The sequence below is a fragment of the Python bivittatus genome, unplaced genomic scaffold (genome assembly GCF_059951505.1).
Source record: "Python bivittatus isolate LINGU-HERP-01145 unplaced genomic scaffold, Pbiv_v1 ctg000980_np1212, whole genome shotgun sequence".
NCBI classification, from domain to species: domain Eukaryota; kingdom Metazoa; phylum Chordata; class Lepidosauria; order Squamata; family Pythonidae; genus Python; species Python bivittatus.
In genome coordinates, this window is record NW_028277125.1 from 55,102,583 (window position 1) to 55,120,251 (window position 17,669).

The following is a 17,669-nucleotide window of genomic DNA, read 5'->3' on the forward strand; positions in this document are numbered from 1 at the left end:
AGGATCATCTTTTGAATCACAACCATAAGATAAAGGGACTGCTGTTTGGGGGGTGACACATCCCTACTAAATAAGAGATCACTTAACTTTAGTAGACATCTTAAGCCCCCAATCAGCTGGGCACCTACATATTACAGTTATGCATAAGTGAATAGGGGTTTTACTACATGGGGATGGAAAACTAGATTTGAGGTTCAAGCAATGTGATGATTGGGGGACTCATCTTGGGCTTATCAGGCCTCCTGCTCCTCTTAATTCTTTTCTTTAAACAATATTTATGAAAAACCAACCTCTAGCACCATCTTTCTTTCCAAGGCTGGACCCTATGTGGTGCCAATGGCATTTTAGAAAAATGCTATTTGAGAAAATAAGAAGCATTTGAGCATTTTGTTCTGACCCATGTACAATCATCTGGGAGAGGAAAAGGTTAATTGGAGAGTAGTGGTGGTAGGGAGAAGGTTGTAAGAAGGCGGAGAATGAAGGTGTACTTCTTGTGTAGTTAAAGCCTATTATGTTGTAAAAGACAGTGAAGTTGCCCTGCCCTCCAGACTAAAGTTAACTGCTTGTTGACTCGGGAGCATTGCTGGTACTGCAGGGCCATCATCAGAGGAGGGTGAGCTAGTCCTGCATATTCTTGTAGCCCCCTACCCTGTTCGTGAACAAATGTCAAAAAAAGACTTAAATCAAAGAGAATCCCTGGGCACCTGGGACACAGAAGGGATTATAATTAGTAACAAATGCATATCTTGCAAAGAATGTATATGTTTGGATTCGTATGGAATTGCCTGTTTCCCCTTACCTTGCAAGCAAATATGAATGTTACATAAAAATTAAGTTCGATTCAGATTTGCAGAGTTGATCACTGCAGAAGCACGTATGTGATAGGATACTGCATCATCGAAATATTCCTGATAGGGTTACTACTCCAGTAATTTTTAAATCATGCCTGAACGTGACATTTGATATACATGCATAAAGTCACGTTTTACTAAAGAAACTGCATATTGGTACAGATTCTTTTTCCCACTATAGTCAATAAGAAAATAAAATAAAAAGTCATTTAAGTTACAGGTTACTTTATAAGCTGTTTACAGCTTTTGTCCATAGTTTGAAGAAACTGTGTACGAATACATACATGCCATTTGGAACATACAGTATGCTAATGATTAATCTGGAGCAGCTAGAGAAGATGGAAATTGTATGGAGGATACAGAGAGGGCAAGTCTACAGTATCCATGTATTACCTTTAATTATTTTGTCTTTGGATTGGAAATCATTACGGATGAATATGAATATGGATAAAGACATAGGAAGAGTGCGTTTTGTCTTAAAACAATAAAAATGGCAGAAACTTTGCTATTTACTTTTCTGCATGTTGTACATGGGCATGCAGTAGCTCCCTTAATCATGATTAATTGTTAGGAATCAACTGATAACGGCTTATATGTTAGTCCAGATTCTAAATGATACTAATAAAGAACATGTGTGTAATACATCACTTGTATTGAATCTTTAGTCTCACCAGCAGTTTTTATTCTTGTTTCTTTAGGGCTATCATATTTTGGCTACGGGAATGTAAATGCTCATTAGACAGCAGCACAAAGGGTCAGTTGTGGACCTCCAGATTTTTGCATCTGACTATCCTAACAGGCGACCCAGCCTTTGCTTCTAGGACATCTAACAATTTGGGTGATAGGATGGCCCATTCTCTGGAAATGCCTTAGAAAATGAAAAGGGTGGGTGGCTTCAGTCTGACATTTGGAAGTGTGCTGTCCTGGTCAGAAGAGAGACAGAAAGAGGGAGAGAGAAGTTGTAGAGAGCAGCAATGGAGAATGACCTCACTAACTTGTTTCCCAGGGCATGGGTGTTTTGTGGCTGGCAACATCCACCATGATCACTTGTAAACAGGCAAGCCCCACATCTAGAGAGCCATTTTAATTCTAATAATGAGAGTGTGGCACGTGTCTGCATTAAAAATATAAAGCAACGATACTATATTACTTGATATGTAGCTACAGAACCATACCTGCAAGTACAATAGAGCCACAAAGCAGTGTTGCTCTTACAAAAGATAGCATAGTGTAGATTTTATCCTTGCATTCCAAATATTTTATTAAAGATATCTGAGAAATAAATATTTGAAAAAAAACTGCTCTCTTTGTTTTAGGGCTGCATTAATAGTAAGCAGTAGACCATTATTATACCTTCCTCATGCAGACCCATAATAAGTTATTTCCTGGAGGCTCTCTGAGCTGAAATACTTACACAAAAGAGAGAACTGGAAACTATTCTGGATAAATTCCAGTCATGTTTGTTGTAATGCATCGGCACAGGTGGCAAGACAAATGAGTCTGCAAGTTTAGCAGACTACCAGACACCACTTAGCAGAACTTTGTGTCTTGGGTGGAATTCTTTTTCAAATGAACGGAACTACAGAGTTTGTATTAATTAGGGTTATCAGGTCTGGGCTGCAAAAACCTGGATGACCATTAGATTCACTAAAGAATTAGAGTTTTCTGTATTTCTCTGCTACCCATTAATGGTGGTCTGGAGGTTCACAGCCCAGATCTGGTAGCTCCAATGAACATACACTTAGACCTCTCTCACATGTTTGTTGAGAAATATGCTTACTATTGCACTGCACACAAAATAAGCCTTTAAAGCTGAGAATGCAACAGTCCTAGTTTAGTAGATCGTGATATTTTTAAGACTGTGAGATACCTATGAAGATAAATAGAGGATAAATTTGAGCACCCATCCTACCTTGCACTTTCTTCGCACCGCATTCTATGTCAGTGCAACTTTTTCTCTCAGTAGTTTTTATCCACTGAAGTCAGCGGCCCAGTAAATGGTAGCATGGAAAGAATCTCAAAATACAAAATAAACATTTGGAATGATCAGTTTCACTTCCTTGAAGATAAAGTATTTATCCACCTAATTACTTTGAATAAGGAACTATTCTTTGGATAGAGGCTTCTCCATTTGTGGGGCCTTCTCTCCCTAAAAACAGCCAGTGAAGAAGAACTCTTCTGCAGTGGCTATTCACAAAAGGCTTCAGCTCAAAAACAGGAAAACTGAGTATGTTCTGTGATCAAATTTGAGATGTGGAAAGGAGCAAAACATCTGTAAAAACAAGTTGGTAATAAGGTCTTTAAAAAACCTTTATCTATCTGAATCCATCCATTATCACATGGAATATCTAGCACAAAACACTTTTGAAAAGGTGGCAACCTTGATCTTCTGCTCTGACAGAACTACTTGACTTTTATATTGCGTTGTCTCTCTGCTGAAGTGCTCAAAGGAAAACCTACTGACCAGGAGAAGGAGTGAGTATTGACTATTGTCCATGAGAAGGCTTAAGAAACAATCATGGATATCCAGGTGGAATACAATACTGGTTTGGAAGCTTGTCTCACTATTCATTTTGAGCAATGTGTCAGGTGCATGGGGGCTGAAATCTAAGGAAAGCCAGGAGATTTGATCAGAGTTCACATTTTCTATGTTTTTCTGCCTCTTGTTCCTGCAAGATCATAACATTTGGCAAATTAAGAAATCAAACACACTTAAATAAATTTAAAAACCCTTAGATGGCAGTTATTTAAAATATTTAAATGTGATGACAAACTATCTTATTGATTTAAATATAGGAAATTAAAATTCAGCTAAATGAAGGGCTCAGCTAAAGCTTAAGAAACTCCCAACAGACAATCCCTTTTTAGTTGTATTTAATATCAGACACATAGAAAAAAGTGTTTCATTCTAAAGTAAGATAAGTTAATGTGGGGTTCCCGGGGAATAAGAAACAATCTCACACTGAATCTAGATTCCAGAGTATGGTACTCTAAGGATTTTCACACACACACACACACACACACACACACAAGTATCCTATTCTTTCCATTTGCTAAGAGTCAGATATGCCATAAATTGTATGGGTATGATTGAGTTAAATTGAACTGCAGATTCCAGTCAAAACCAGGTTCAGACCCAATCTGTGGCTTGAAAAGGTAAAGCAGAAGAAACCCAAACCAAACGGTAGTCTTTCCAACTTTTCTGATCCTGTGATTCTCTAGAAAGTTAGATGTGCCAAAAAAGGCTAACTTCTTCTTAGCTATTCATATCCACACAGACTAGTACATAAAGAACGCAATCTTGTCCATTTCTATTCAAATATCAGTTCAACTAATTTCAGTGACAGTTTTTTCCAGAAAACAGTCGCTATCCAAAAGGGTTTATCTTATATTCATGAGTCGTAATAACTTAAAATTCCCAGTAGCTCATATTAGAAGAAACCAGACAATCATCACCAGATCTAAAATAATCTGTGGGCCTTTAGAATGATGCCAAAATTCTACTCAGCAAATTTATTTCAGCTTTGTGCAATAATTCTATCCCAAATACTCCCTCAAGTATTTAAAAAGGTTGAAAAAAACCCTGGGAATTCTGGAAATTTGGGGAAATTTTGAAAAAGCCACCAGGTGATCCTAACATCCACTGAAGCTCTTGGCTACCATAATAACAATATCTCCTTTGAGTCTAGCTCAACTTCTTGTGCCATCATGACATGTCCATGCAGTTTGGTGGCCTGGGGGCTTTTAACTTCCTAATTCCAGTATTTGGTGATAGCCTCTTATCCAAGTACTAATCAGGCCTGACTGTAGGCAAGGTTAGGCAAGTGTTTCCACCTACTAAGCAAAACAACAACAAGAATAACAACAACAACACATTGGCACCAACCTGATTCATATCTTCAATTTGATTCTAATTTGTAAATAAATTTGAACTGTTAATTCAATTTGAAATCTGATTCAATATAAAAAAGGTGACTCATCAGATTGATTCAGTGATTAAATTTGAATTGTCACTTCAATTAGGAAAGTCATCTTGAATTGGAGATTTAATTGAATCAGCTTCACAATGAATCTCTAAATCAATCTTTGCACAACCCTGAATAAAAGCTATGTGTAAAATCAACTGTTCCAGGAATGGACCATTCTGGAAAATACCATACCAATCTAGCTATTCCATGGGTAGCCCAGTAGCTTTCTGGAAGTTCACTGGGTTGTTTTATCCAGACCATTGAACAGCACATCCCTACTAAATAATAACATTTTCAAAAAGTAGAGCATCTAGTTGCTAAAGACCACCTCTGTGTTAAGTCAAAAGCTGCTTGTGTCCCATAGGCTTGGATTCCCCATTGTGGTTATGCAGCCTTACCTGAGAGTAAGTCTCACTAAACTCAAAAGAATTTATTTCTGAGTAGATCAGCATAGGATTATACTATATGTTACTTGTACGTGGACCTCACAGAAACCAATGGGACCTAAAGCATGAATTATTTGTTTCCCAGCCAGCTGGCCTTTAAGGCGGCTTCCAAAGGATTGTTCTACAGGGCAAATAGGTAGTAATGGTGGAAGGGCTGCCTTATAGATAAGTTTTATTATTTGGTTATTTTATTATTTTGTTGGATTTATTTTTATATAGTTTTTTTTTTCTTTTGTGGAATTGTAAACTTCCTTAAATATCATAAGTAGTATATTTTAGGGCTAATAGTCCTAGGATAAGTATTGCTCAGATATGAATTTTGGATATTTTTGGCTACATATTTGCTGTTTTAAGATACTAAAAGACTTCTCAACATATGGAAAATATCTGGAAAAGAGGGACTTCTGGTGGCAGGGATGGCAGTTTGATCATCGTTGGATAGCAGAGACGGCACCTCAGCTGTTTTAGCACTTGACAGGCATCACAGAGTGCTTTAATTCCTCCAAATAAAGGAAGAAGCTTGAAATCATCCTATTTGATCTCTGGGCAGCCATTCCTTGTGGGTAAATCGAGCAGCTCGCGAGTGGAGTGACTGGGAGATGAGGATTACATCACTGTTCATGGCTGAGGTACAGCCTATATAAGGATACTGGAACTGGCCAATCCCCATTTCTATAACACCTTTGGATTATAAATATTCTTTAGTTTAAGACAGACTTATTTTTACAGCAGATAAGTATTTTTCTTGGTATTTTTCTCATTTTGGGGGGCTGTAAACTTCAGGATGATCTGGAGATTTAAAGTAACTAAATCTTTGAAATTTTGCAAGAAGTGGGATAATTAAAGTGATATAAGAAAGTTAACAATGGAGAAAGGGGAAGATTTTCTTTTAATATTTATTTATTTATCAAATTTGTCACCACCCATCTCGTTGAACGACTCTGGGTGGTTTACAAAACAAAATCAATTAAAATTACAAAATTACAGTAATAAATAAAAAATAAAAAGATCCAAAATAATTGGCAGTCACTCGGGGAGTGTCATTGAGGTGCCAGCCACCCCCAGGATTGGGGAAAGTTGTTATCCCCACACACAAGCTGGTAGAGCCAGGTCTTTAATTTTTTCTGGAAGGCCAATAGGGTAGGGGCCTGCCACACCTCTGGGGGGAAAATGTTGCAAAGGATGGGAGCAATGGCAGAGAAGGCTCTTCTCCTAGGCCCCACCAGTTGACATTCTGTCACTGACGGGACCCACAACATGCCCTCTCTGCCTGACTGGGTGGGATGGGTTGATGTGATGGGGGTAAGACGGTCCCTCAGGTAACCTGGACCTATGCCATGTAGGGCTTTAAAGGTGATAACCAACACTTTGAATTGGATTCAGAAGCAGACTGGGACCCAATGCAGCTTGTGTAGTAAAAGTATTATATGCGCTGTTCTTGAGGCCCTCAAAATTATCTGTATGGCCGCATTCTGGACCAGCTGTAGCTTCCGGATACTCTTCAAAGGTAGCCCCATGTAGAGTACATTGCAATAGTCTAGCTGAGAAATGACCAGGGCATGAGAGCCTCCTGATCCAGGAAGGATGGAACTGATATACCACACAAAGGTAGGCAAAGGCCCTCCTGGCCACAACTGCCACCTGCTCCTCGAGGAGGAGTCATGAGTCCAGGAGGACCCCCAGATTACGCACCAGGTCCATCTGGGGCAGTGCAACCCTGTCCAAAACCAAAGATGGTAAATCCTTGGATACAGAGGGACCTCCAATCCATACCCACTCCATCTTACCAGGGTTCAGCTGAAGCCTGTTGTTCCCCATCCAGAGCCCCACAGCCTCCAGGCACTGCAAAAAAGTGGCCACGGCATCACTCACCTCACCTGGGATGGAGATGTATAACTGGGTATGATCAACATATCGATGATACCTCATCCCATGGTGATGGATGATCTCACCCAGTGGTTTCATGTAGATGTTAAAAAGGAATGAAGGGAGTACCAAACCCTGGGGCACCCCACAAAGGAGGGGCCATGAGCTGGATCTCTTGCCTGCAATCAACACCAATTGGGATTGACCTTGGAGGAAGGAAGAGAACCAGCGCAAACCTGTGCCACCCACTTCCAACTTCCCAAGTCGACCCAAAAGGATACCATGGTCAATGATATCAAAAGCCCCTGAGAGGTCAAGAAGAGCAAAGATGGATGCACTACCCCCATCCTGCTCCCACCAGAGATCATCCATGAGTGCGACCAATGCCGTTTCTGTCCCATATCCGGGCCTGAAACCTGACTGAAAAGGGTCCAGATAATCTGTTTCCTCCAGAATCCTCTGGAGCTGCAATGCCACCACCTTCTCAACTACCTTCCCTAGAAGGGTAGGTGGGAGACTGGATGAAAATTGTCCAGTACAGTGGCATCCAGTGATGGCTTCTTGAGGAGGGGGTGCACCAAAGCCTTTTAAAAAAATTTTAAGTGTAATTTTTCATGAAGCTGTATTGTTAAAACTATAACTGCTTTAACAGAACTCTGTTCTTCCATGGGAATGCTTTTTGTTTTATTTTAACTGACCTGATAATTGGCTGGGATCATATATCAAAAGAACATGTAAATCAGCCGTGCCTATTTTTAGCCAAGCCTATTTTCAGCAGAGACATCTGCTGGCAATTCCCTGCAATTAGTTTTAAAGGCTTAGTGGATCTGAGTTCTCTGCTTGCCTTTTTTGCCTTTTCTCTTCTCTCTCTTTTCTGCTCTACACTTTTCCTTTTTTAATTTTTCTACAATGGCAACATGTAGAACACAACTGGATGCTCTTCTAATTTAATTAAATCAATGTTTCTAGTTTAATTTTGTAAAACAAATGTCTGCAGATATGAAGCAAACGTCTGGAGAGATAAAATTAACTAATGATAGAATGGGAACCCTAGAGAATAAATCAGGAATCAGAGGTATAGAATTTGAAAGAGGAATGGATAATTTGACTCTGTTGGAACTCAGAGAGAAAGAATTTTGTTTGAGATTTAGAGCCATTCCAGAGGTTCCAGATGAAGGCATTAGAAGAAAGGTGGTCCAGGCATTGTCAGATTTTTTATTAAAGATTGTATGATAAAATGGACTAAAAATTTTGGATATAATATACAAATGGAACAATGGGAAAATATGTGGATGAAAGGGTTGAAATTTACATTATGTTATAATTTTAAAGAGAATTTTTATAAAATTATGTATTGATGGTATCTATCACTGGAAAGGTTGTCAAAAATGCACAAAGGGATATATGTTGGAAATGTGTACAATAAGAAGGGATTTTTTATCATCTTTGGTGGATATGTAAAAAAGCTAAAATTTTGGACTCAAATATATATACTAATTCAGAAGATTTTGAAGATTAATATACAATCTAAACCAGACACATTTCTTTTGGGGCTGATGGATATGTAATTGAAAAAATCTCATGGATCTTTGTTTTTATATATGATAACTGCAGCGAGACTCAATACTACCTACAATGGAAGAATGGATAGTAAATCTGATGGAGCTAGCTGAAACTGACAGCGTTGATTAGAGAAAAGACATTGACTAATTTTAATGCTAATTGGAAGCCCCTTTTGGACTTTTACTGGAAATAGAAAAAAATGAAATTATGATATATGGATCTGATGATTAGTAAAATTAATAGACTATAAAAAAATGTATGTTAAGTTGTAATCCTAGAGTCAGACTTTAGTGTATGTTTTACTTATATCTGCAGTAGAAGAAGTTGGAAGTTCTTTCTTTCTTTCTTTCTTTCTTTCTCTTTCTTTCTTTCTTTCTTTCTTTCTTTCTTTCTTTCTTTCTTTCTTTCTTTTTGTATTTCTGTTTCTTTTTTTCTTTATCTTTCTGCACTTCTTTCTCTTTATTCTTTCTTTTCTTCTCTTTTTCTTGAGCATTAGTTCTTGATAGTGTTTATCTTTCTGTTTTAAAATTTAATAAAGTTATTATAAAAAAGAAAATATCTAGAAAACATTAAATACTTTTAATTAAGTAATGATTATGTGCCATCAAGTCAGTGTCAACTCTTAGTGACCACATAGATAGATTTTCTTAGATAGACCTTCAGGTCTTCCAACAATGCCATTGTAACTGAGTCATTCCACCTTGCTGCTGGTTGTCCTCTTTTCTTTCCTTCCATCCTTCCAAGCATTATGGACTTCTCAAGAGATTTAGGTCTTCACATAATGTGTCCAGAAAAAGATCATTTGAGCTTGGTCATTAGAGTCTCAAGTGAGAACTCTGGATTGATTTGTTCTATGATCCAATTGTTTGTTTCCTTGGCTGTCCATGGTATTTTCAGGAAAGTTAGAAAGACTTGGACCAGTGGGGAGTAAGAAATAATGCAGAAGTAACATGGACATCTTTGTATACAGCAGAAAACAAACCAATATGTCCTTTCCATTCTCATTTTACTTGGACTGTGTTCCAAAGCAGCACCCAAAGTGACTACCCAGTCAGGCTGACGTCATACTGTTATGTCCTTTTATATAATCTTTAATTCCCCCAGGAAAGAATTCACATCTATATCATCTTCAGAATCCAAGTCTTATTTATTATTTCTCTTCCCTTGGGCCAGTAATACTTCAGATAGTTTCTTAATGGATTAAATGCATCTTTTTACTTTTACCTTTCCACATGCATAATTTTGGTTTATTAAATTCAGTGAACATTGAACATCAGTGTATATCTATTAAACATGATGTGGTTCTGTGGACTGATTTTTATCAGTGTGGTTTTATCCTCAGCAGGTATCCAGTTTTCTCCAAAGTGGCATTTTTCAGACATATTGGCTATAATCCCCATCAGATCCAGAATGATGGAATGGGAATGATGCAGCTGTCATCTAAAATACCTGATGGCAACAGGGATGGAGAAACCTGGAACATATAGTATTTCTGTCTTTGTGTAGCTGTGATCAATTTATGAAAAAAACAGTAGATTTCACTGACTTTTTTTATAGTTGAAGTAATGGATTTCTCTGGTTTTATAATATAGGTCTATCAGATTGAGGTTGCCAAAAAATCCTAATGCCCACTAGAAGGCAGGAAAAAATGTTATGTATCACTTGGCAATACATTTTTTGCAGTCCAGATCTGATAGTTCTATTAAGACTATAACTGCAAAATTAGCTGCAAAACTAATTAGTACACCTGGAAGGAAAAAGAAAAAGTTGAGCAAGTGGAAAATGGCAATCTCAGGAAGACTTGAAATCAGATTTTTAGAGTTAAACTCCTGCAGTCCCGATTCTTAAAAATAATGGTATTGCCTGTAAATCAGCCATCCCCAACTAGGTGCCCTCCAGCTATATGGGGATTGCAACTTTCAGAATTCCAGTCTAACTGATCACACTGGCTAGGAATTCTGGGAGCCACAGTCCTACCACATTTAGAGGGGCACAAAGGTTGGGAAGGCTGCCATAAAATATGCTGCAAATGTAAAGCCTTGTTTGGAATTCTCTATTCATAAGATAGTCATTTCTATTTTATCAATATGCAATCCCATTTGTCCTAACTTTGCCAAATGAAGTTATCTACTTCAGGGACAATTCTAGGTAATGTTAGTGATGTCTACCCATTTATCTTGACCATATTGTCATAGGTCTTTGTATTTCATTTACTTCAATTGCTTACCTCTCAGGCACTTTTAAACAGGTAGCTTATGAAATGAACAAATCAGTTTAGACTCTATAAATAGCTGTGACCTGAATAATCTCCTGTGACCTTGGGTATTACATACTGATACTATGCCACTGAGTTAAACAATACACTTTTAAAGAACATAATAAGAAAGATTATGATGTTTCCTAGTTGGATAATGAAATGTCTGCAAGCAAACAACCAAGCTCAGAGACCACCGAGGACTCTGCAGTTCAACCCTGAGCTACAGATATTCTCTCCTATAAGAAAGATTTCACAGTATATTTCATATCAGAGGCTTTAATTAGGCTTGCTAGATGGCAACAAAGGTATAGAAAACTTTCTTTGTTGTAATTTATAGTGGTTGTTTGGATTTTTGAAGCCTAGATCTGAGAGCCCAAGCTTCATCCCAATAATCAGGTGCCACTTGTGCAATTAGTCAGGACCATGGTGTGAGAAGGAAGAGATTTTAACCATTTGCCCTGTACTATGGAACCAATTCAAACTGAAATCCCGGCTACTTCTTCTTAAACAATCATACACCCAATTGGTAAAGCAACAGTTAGGGCATATCTACACTGCCAGGTTGTCCCTATGTGAACTGGCCAATAATAATTTCTGGAGGGCAAGAATTTGCCTACAGCCCACCATAAATTCCACCTGCATTTTCTTGCTTCAGATTTGAAGTAGAGTTTTGTGCTTGCTACACTTTACTTTCCTGTAGGCAACCCCCTGCACTTTGATTGGCTTCTGTACAGAGGAAAGAACTCACTTTCTCACTTGAGTCAATGACAATAACTTAGTTATTAAAAACTTCTAACTTTTTAATCTCTGCTGCAGTGACTATTGTAACATAGGGATTTCAATAGTATAGTAGTTATAACTCTTGCCTGACATGTAGAATATCACTGGTTTGAAACCTGGCAAAATCATGTTGCTTTCTTTTTAACTGCTATTTTCCTTTTCTTGGGCTACCTACTTTTCCACAGGGCTTTTTTCTTCTTCTTAAGTAAATACTGTAGCACAGTATTTACTATTTCATCATTTTTTTGAATCAGTTGCAAAGAAGGGTTTTATAAGTATACTTGCATATGAAAGTATATATCTCCAGTATGAATTGTCCACAGAAAGGAGAGTAATTAGCAGTTGCTTTTCTGGAATGGTAAGTTAGGAGGGCACAGCAATGGGGGAATGGTCCACTGGAGGCCATGGTAGTCTGCAGCCCAGAATGAACCCTTTGCAAGCCACTTGCAAGATTCTCAGTCTGGAGAGGAGTTTCTAAAGTGGGCTTAGAATTAAGCTGGCATCAGCAGAAGACAGGAGCAACTTAAGGATATAGTGTGAATGTGCTCTCAGTCTCTACAAAGAGGCTAGCTTTCCCTTACCCTTACTTTCTATAAGACTGAATATACGTTCTCAAGAGACATGAGGAGGAGGAGGAGGAGGAGAATATACCAGCACAAGGGCCAAAAGATCTTTCTCAGTACCCATCTGTAATTCGATATCTTTTTCAAGAAGATAATAAACAACTAATTTAGCTAAACTAACTGTAGCGATTTTTTTGGGGGGGGGAATTCTGTCCATGATTGTTGTCTTCCTCTGTTTTCCCTCTGTTTCTCTTTTCCCCATGAATTTTTTATATCTATAGCTTTAACTTCATTGGTTTCAAAAAAAATTCTCATTAAAACCTTCCCCATGTACTAGACATACTATTTCTTGTGTTTCAGGATTGGCACAAGGTTTGCTTGTGTGTGTGTCCATATAGCTGCTCTTTGCGCAGGATGTCCCAATGTACTACTTTTTCTGTTTTTCTGGGTCTGAAGAGAGAAATTCTGGGTAAAAGGTCTGAGAATCCCCCAGCTGAATAGCAATATTGGGGATGTTTGTTTAGTTAGGAGACTGTGAGAATGCAGCTACTGTGTTTGCAAACCATGACCTTATAAATCGGATTTGGTTTCTTTTTCAGCCTGACACTTCAGCTGGTTGCTCTTCAGTTGCTGAAAAATCCTGCCATGCCTGTGGTCAACATGAAATTTCTTTGGATTGTTTGCCCTGAAGACGGGGCTGTGCTTGATATATGGTGCTGAGCAGTAGATGAACTGCACAGTGTCGATCAAAAGGAACCACTAGATGGCACAGCCAGCTTTAGTTTTGCAGCAGCACCAACCAGCAGAGGGCAACAATCAAACACGCATTCTTTCCACATTTAATTCACAGTTCATTTAAAATAGGAAAAGCAAAACATCCAGGTGGAATTCTGTAATAGAAAACTACCATTTTGGATCCTTTGGTTTCAGAATTCTTATTTTATGATGTTTTTATCATGTATTTGAGAAGTAGCATGTATGCATGCTAGTTTTTATCCTGTATTTGAGACGTTCTTTAGAATACAATTATGTTTTCATTTGCAAAGGAAATTTCAGTGCACTTTCATTACTGGAGAAACGGAGACACAAAAAGTTAAAATGATTGGTCCAAAGTCACATGGCAGTCCAGAGAAACAACGAGGAAGCAAAGCTAGTTTCCTCATTTTCAAACATTGCCAAGGACTGTAATGGTAGCATTTGTTACCGTACTCCTAATACTTGTAAATTTATCTCCAGGGTTGTTATGAATACATTATGGCAGTGTTGTCCAAACTTGGCCACTTTAAGATGAGTGGACTTCAACTCCCAGAATTCCCCAGCCAGCCATGCTGGCTGGGGAATTCTGGGAGTTGAAGTCCACTCATCTTAAAGTGGCCAAGTTTGGACAACACTGCATTATGGAAAGCGTGCAGTGTAGTTTATAAAACAATGAATACATTATTTAAGTCTAGAGCATATTCAAGTTATGTCATAACAAGAAAAATAAGGAAAAGATTGGGGAATTTAGAAAAAAAGAGAGGAGGGGGGGCAAGATAACATTCTGGATGGATGTCAAGAGCCACTGGATTCTAAACCACTGGATTTATAGCACCATACCAGGTCTGTAAATCAGATGGGCAGTCATACACATCTAATTAATTAATTAATTAATCAATCACAGCTTAGCTCTGTCTTTATTCAACTCATCTGTCTTATTTCATAGTCTGTATGATGCACATTAAAATTAATTTCTACTCAGAGGTAAATCTCACTGACTTCAAAGGTGTTTAATAATAGCAGTACTACTTGTTTAGAATAGTACGTTAGCTACTGTGTTGATCTGAAATCTTTTGGGCATTTCCATCTGCAATCCTAACAGCCAATCCTATGTATGTATCTTGGAAACAATCTCCACTGACTTAACCCCAAGTAAATATGTATTAAATTGTACCCTAGGTTAAAAATCTCATAACTACTTCTCTTTAGCTCTTTAATTGAATTTACCTCTCAGAGGGCCTGCATAGGGTTGTACTCAATAGCTGGGATCTTACCAAGACGAAATCAACAAGCCATAATATGATGGTATGATGCAGGAAACCAGGGGTTCCAAACCATGTTTATGGTTTTGCATATTGGGTGAATCCAGCCACTTGTGGCTTATTTAACAAACCATATATAAATCATGATGTCTTAGTAAAATGTGACCTGAGAGAACATGTGTTAGGATTGCTGCTGAATTGTTTTATCTTATGTACATTTACTTGGAAGTATCAAGTGGGGCTTACTTGCAGCCTTTACAGGTCTCCAAATTCAAAGATAAATCCCAATACATGCATTTGATATCTGAAGAGCATTCCCCCACTGCTGTCCCCAAATGGTAGCACATGGCACTAATAGGACACAGAGAGAAACTCAACGATGCCTTCCCATTTCATGTGAAAATGACCTTAGATGGAAGCTGTTACTCCAGCATGTTTTCCCTGCCCTGCTGTCCTCCCCTAAGCCAGGATTCAAATCAGGCCTGTCACCTACATTTTATCAACAAGTGGTAGGAGATTCACACAATACTTAATCTTCTGATAAAGCTTTGTCAATCAGTAGTGAATCTCCTGCTTTATTGGTTGCGGGAGTTGAAGCCCAGTGCAGATTTTTATTAGTTTGTACTTTGCCTAAGCCAGTGACACGTGCTGCATTGTCTAGATAGGCTGGCTGATTTTAGCAAAGGCAGACATTCTGAGATGTAAACATGTAAAATGTCAGCTGTTACACGAAGGTCTAATTACTGCATGACAATAGCATCCCCTCCCCTTTAAATACTACTGTGCTCATTTAACTCTTCCTGCTGTAAATGCTCAAGAAAACCAAGATGGGTGAAACATCTGTGATTTGCATGTGTGAGAAGCACATGCTGCTTATTTTTCTCCTGAAATCCTGAGAAGAGTGTGCATGTGTGTATGTGTGCACACATGCATATGTGTATCTCACGGCAGGCGGCAGCACCTATAGGACCTTGAAATAATTTATGGTAAGAAAGAGAGAGAAGATTCTGTATGCAGGCTATTGTTGATACCTTATCCAGAAGGCAGGTAGGGTGGAAAGAAGAAGGAAAAACTTCCAACATAGCTTGTGTTCAAGTCTCTGCCTCCAAAGATTAAATAAAGCCAGAGGAGGTAACCAGTGCCATGACAGATGCTGCTGAATTACAATTCCCAGCTTCTCTAGAATCAAGGCTGATGATGTGATACATAGTTCAGCCACAATTGGAGAGCCATAGGTTGCTTATCCCTGACACAGGACATGTCAGCCTTACTCAACTCAACACATAACATCAAAGAACAAAGCAAAATTCAACAGGGCAAAGATTAAAAACAACCCAATTCTTAAATGCTTGGAAGAATACAAAGTTTTCTCCACTGTAGTACTGCAAATCCAGTAAAATAGATGCCAGGCAAGCTTCTTTAGGGAGAGAATTCTGCAGATAGAATGTCGAAAGCAAGACCCTTGCTTCATTTAGTCACTCTGCAGTTAGAGCTGAACTGGGAATTTATACAATTTGTTCTTTGTCTAAAATGAGGGCATACAATTATTGTTGCAAAATCATTGCTATGTTAACTGACAGACTCCCAAAATTGTTTCTGATATAACAGACAAAATTTCAATTTACAGACTTCTTGGATTGCACAATTGACAAATTATATCAGAAGTTGTGGTCTCCCTGTCTGTTGTCCAGCTGTTTTTTAAGAACAAGCTAAAAAGATTGCTGTACAATCTTGGATATTGAAGCACAGAGAGACATAGCCACCATTAGTAAGGTTGGTATGTTGAAATGGATGAGCCGTTACAAACATACCTTCCAAATTGCCAAGTATTTAAACATAGAAATGCCTAAACATCTTAGGGTGGTATTTACCTGAGCAAGATTTGAGCAGCTGGACACAGTGGTTAGATATGGAAGATTTAACCAAGTCCCTTAGTGTACTTGTATTTGCAGAGCTCCAGAGATAAATAAATAATTAAAAAAAAAACATTTAGTCATTCATCTTGCCTTACTAGGCATAGGGGACATTAAGGGGACATTAAGAGGAGGATTTCAGAAAATCAGCTCAGAATCACGGTAAATGTGCACTGTATGGAAGGAGACAATCCTTTTAGTGGCTTGATTCCCAGATGAATTTAAAAAAAAAAGGAGAAAGACAATTTTTAACATCTATCAACAACTTACCAGTTCTGATATATCTGGTTTTATTCTAAAATTTCTCAACCCGTAATTTGGCATGAAAGTATAGTCATCATAATTCATCAATGAAAGCAAGCAACAAAATTTAAATGCTGTTTTTCATCATGTATCTTCATAAGGAATATGTCATCCTATCTTTATGTATGATATAAGAGAAAACAAACTGGGTCATTAACATCATTAAGAGGTGCACCTGGTCCTGCATCTCTGTTTTATTTTGGTTCTCTTGTGCAACGTGTGCTTTGAAATAGCTCTAGGGATGTACAATTTAATGGCTGCTACAGATGTTGAAATGATCCTGTGGTCTGATTCAAACTTTAAAGCTGATTTTGTCAGAGGAACAAAGAAATGGCTTGATATATGGCTTGCAAATTATTTCTTTTATCTCTAATTTGGCCTTTATTAGTTGGCCTTTGTCCTTTAGAAGCAGGAACTTCATGCTAATGTGAATTTAGAATGTAGACAATGAAAGCAGCTTTTAAGCTTTTCCTATTCCTTTTCAAGCTTTTATCCTAGTCCAAGGAAGCTAAATCTGGCATATTTAAAAAGGTCATTATTAGTTATCATGCACAACATCAAGGAACTTCTAAGATATATGGGATTAGGGTCTTAGATACTCTACATTACTCTACATGAGTATGAAAGAAATACATTTATCTTTATTTTTTAAGAGAGATCTCAAAACTGACCTGAAACGTCTTGTCTATCTGTAACCTGGTGCACAGAAACTTGTGGGAACAGCTCATTGGTCAGAGAAGGGTATCCTACGTATTCATACTAAGAGTCTTTATCACCTTTCATATGTGATGAGAAAATAATAACAATGTCCAATTGGTTTTGTAGTCATTATAGTGGCTGTTTCCCTTCTGAGTCTCCTCTTTACTGTAATTCCTTCCCTTCATTTCTTTCCAGCCTTTTTCTTAATCCTCTATCTGAATGACAATTGGTCTCCAGCTGTTATATGAAAGCCTCTCTTATTGGCTGTTCTCAACTTTCTCGATATTTCATATTTTATTTCCTGTCTTTTTTTCCCCTTCCCCCATCAGCAAACTTGGCTGTGTAAGTATTATGCTTTCTTAGCAATGAGATGATTTCTGTACTTACTAAAGGCTGCACCCTTACTGTTATATTACAAATTCACACAATAAAAACTGGTTCA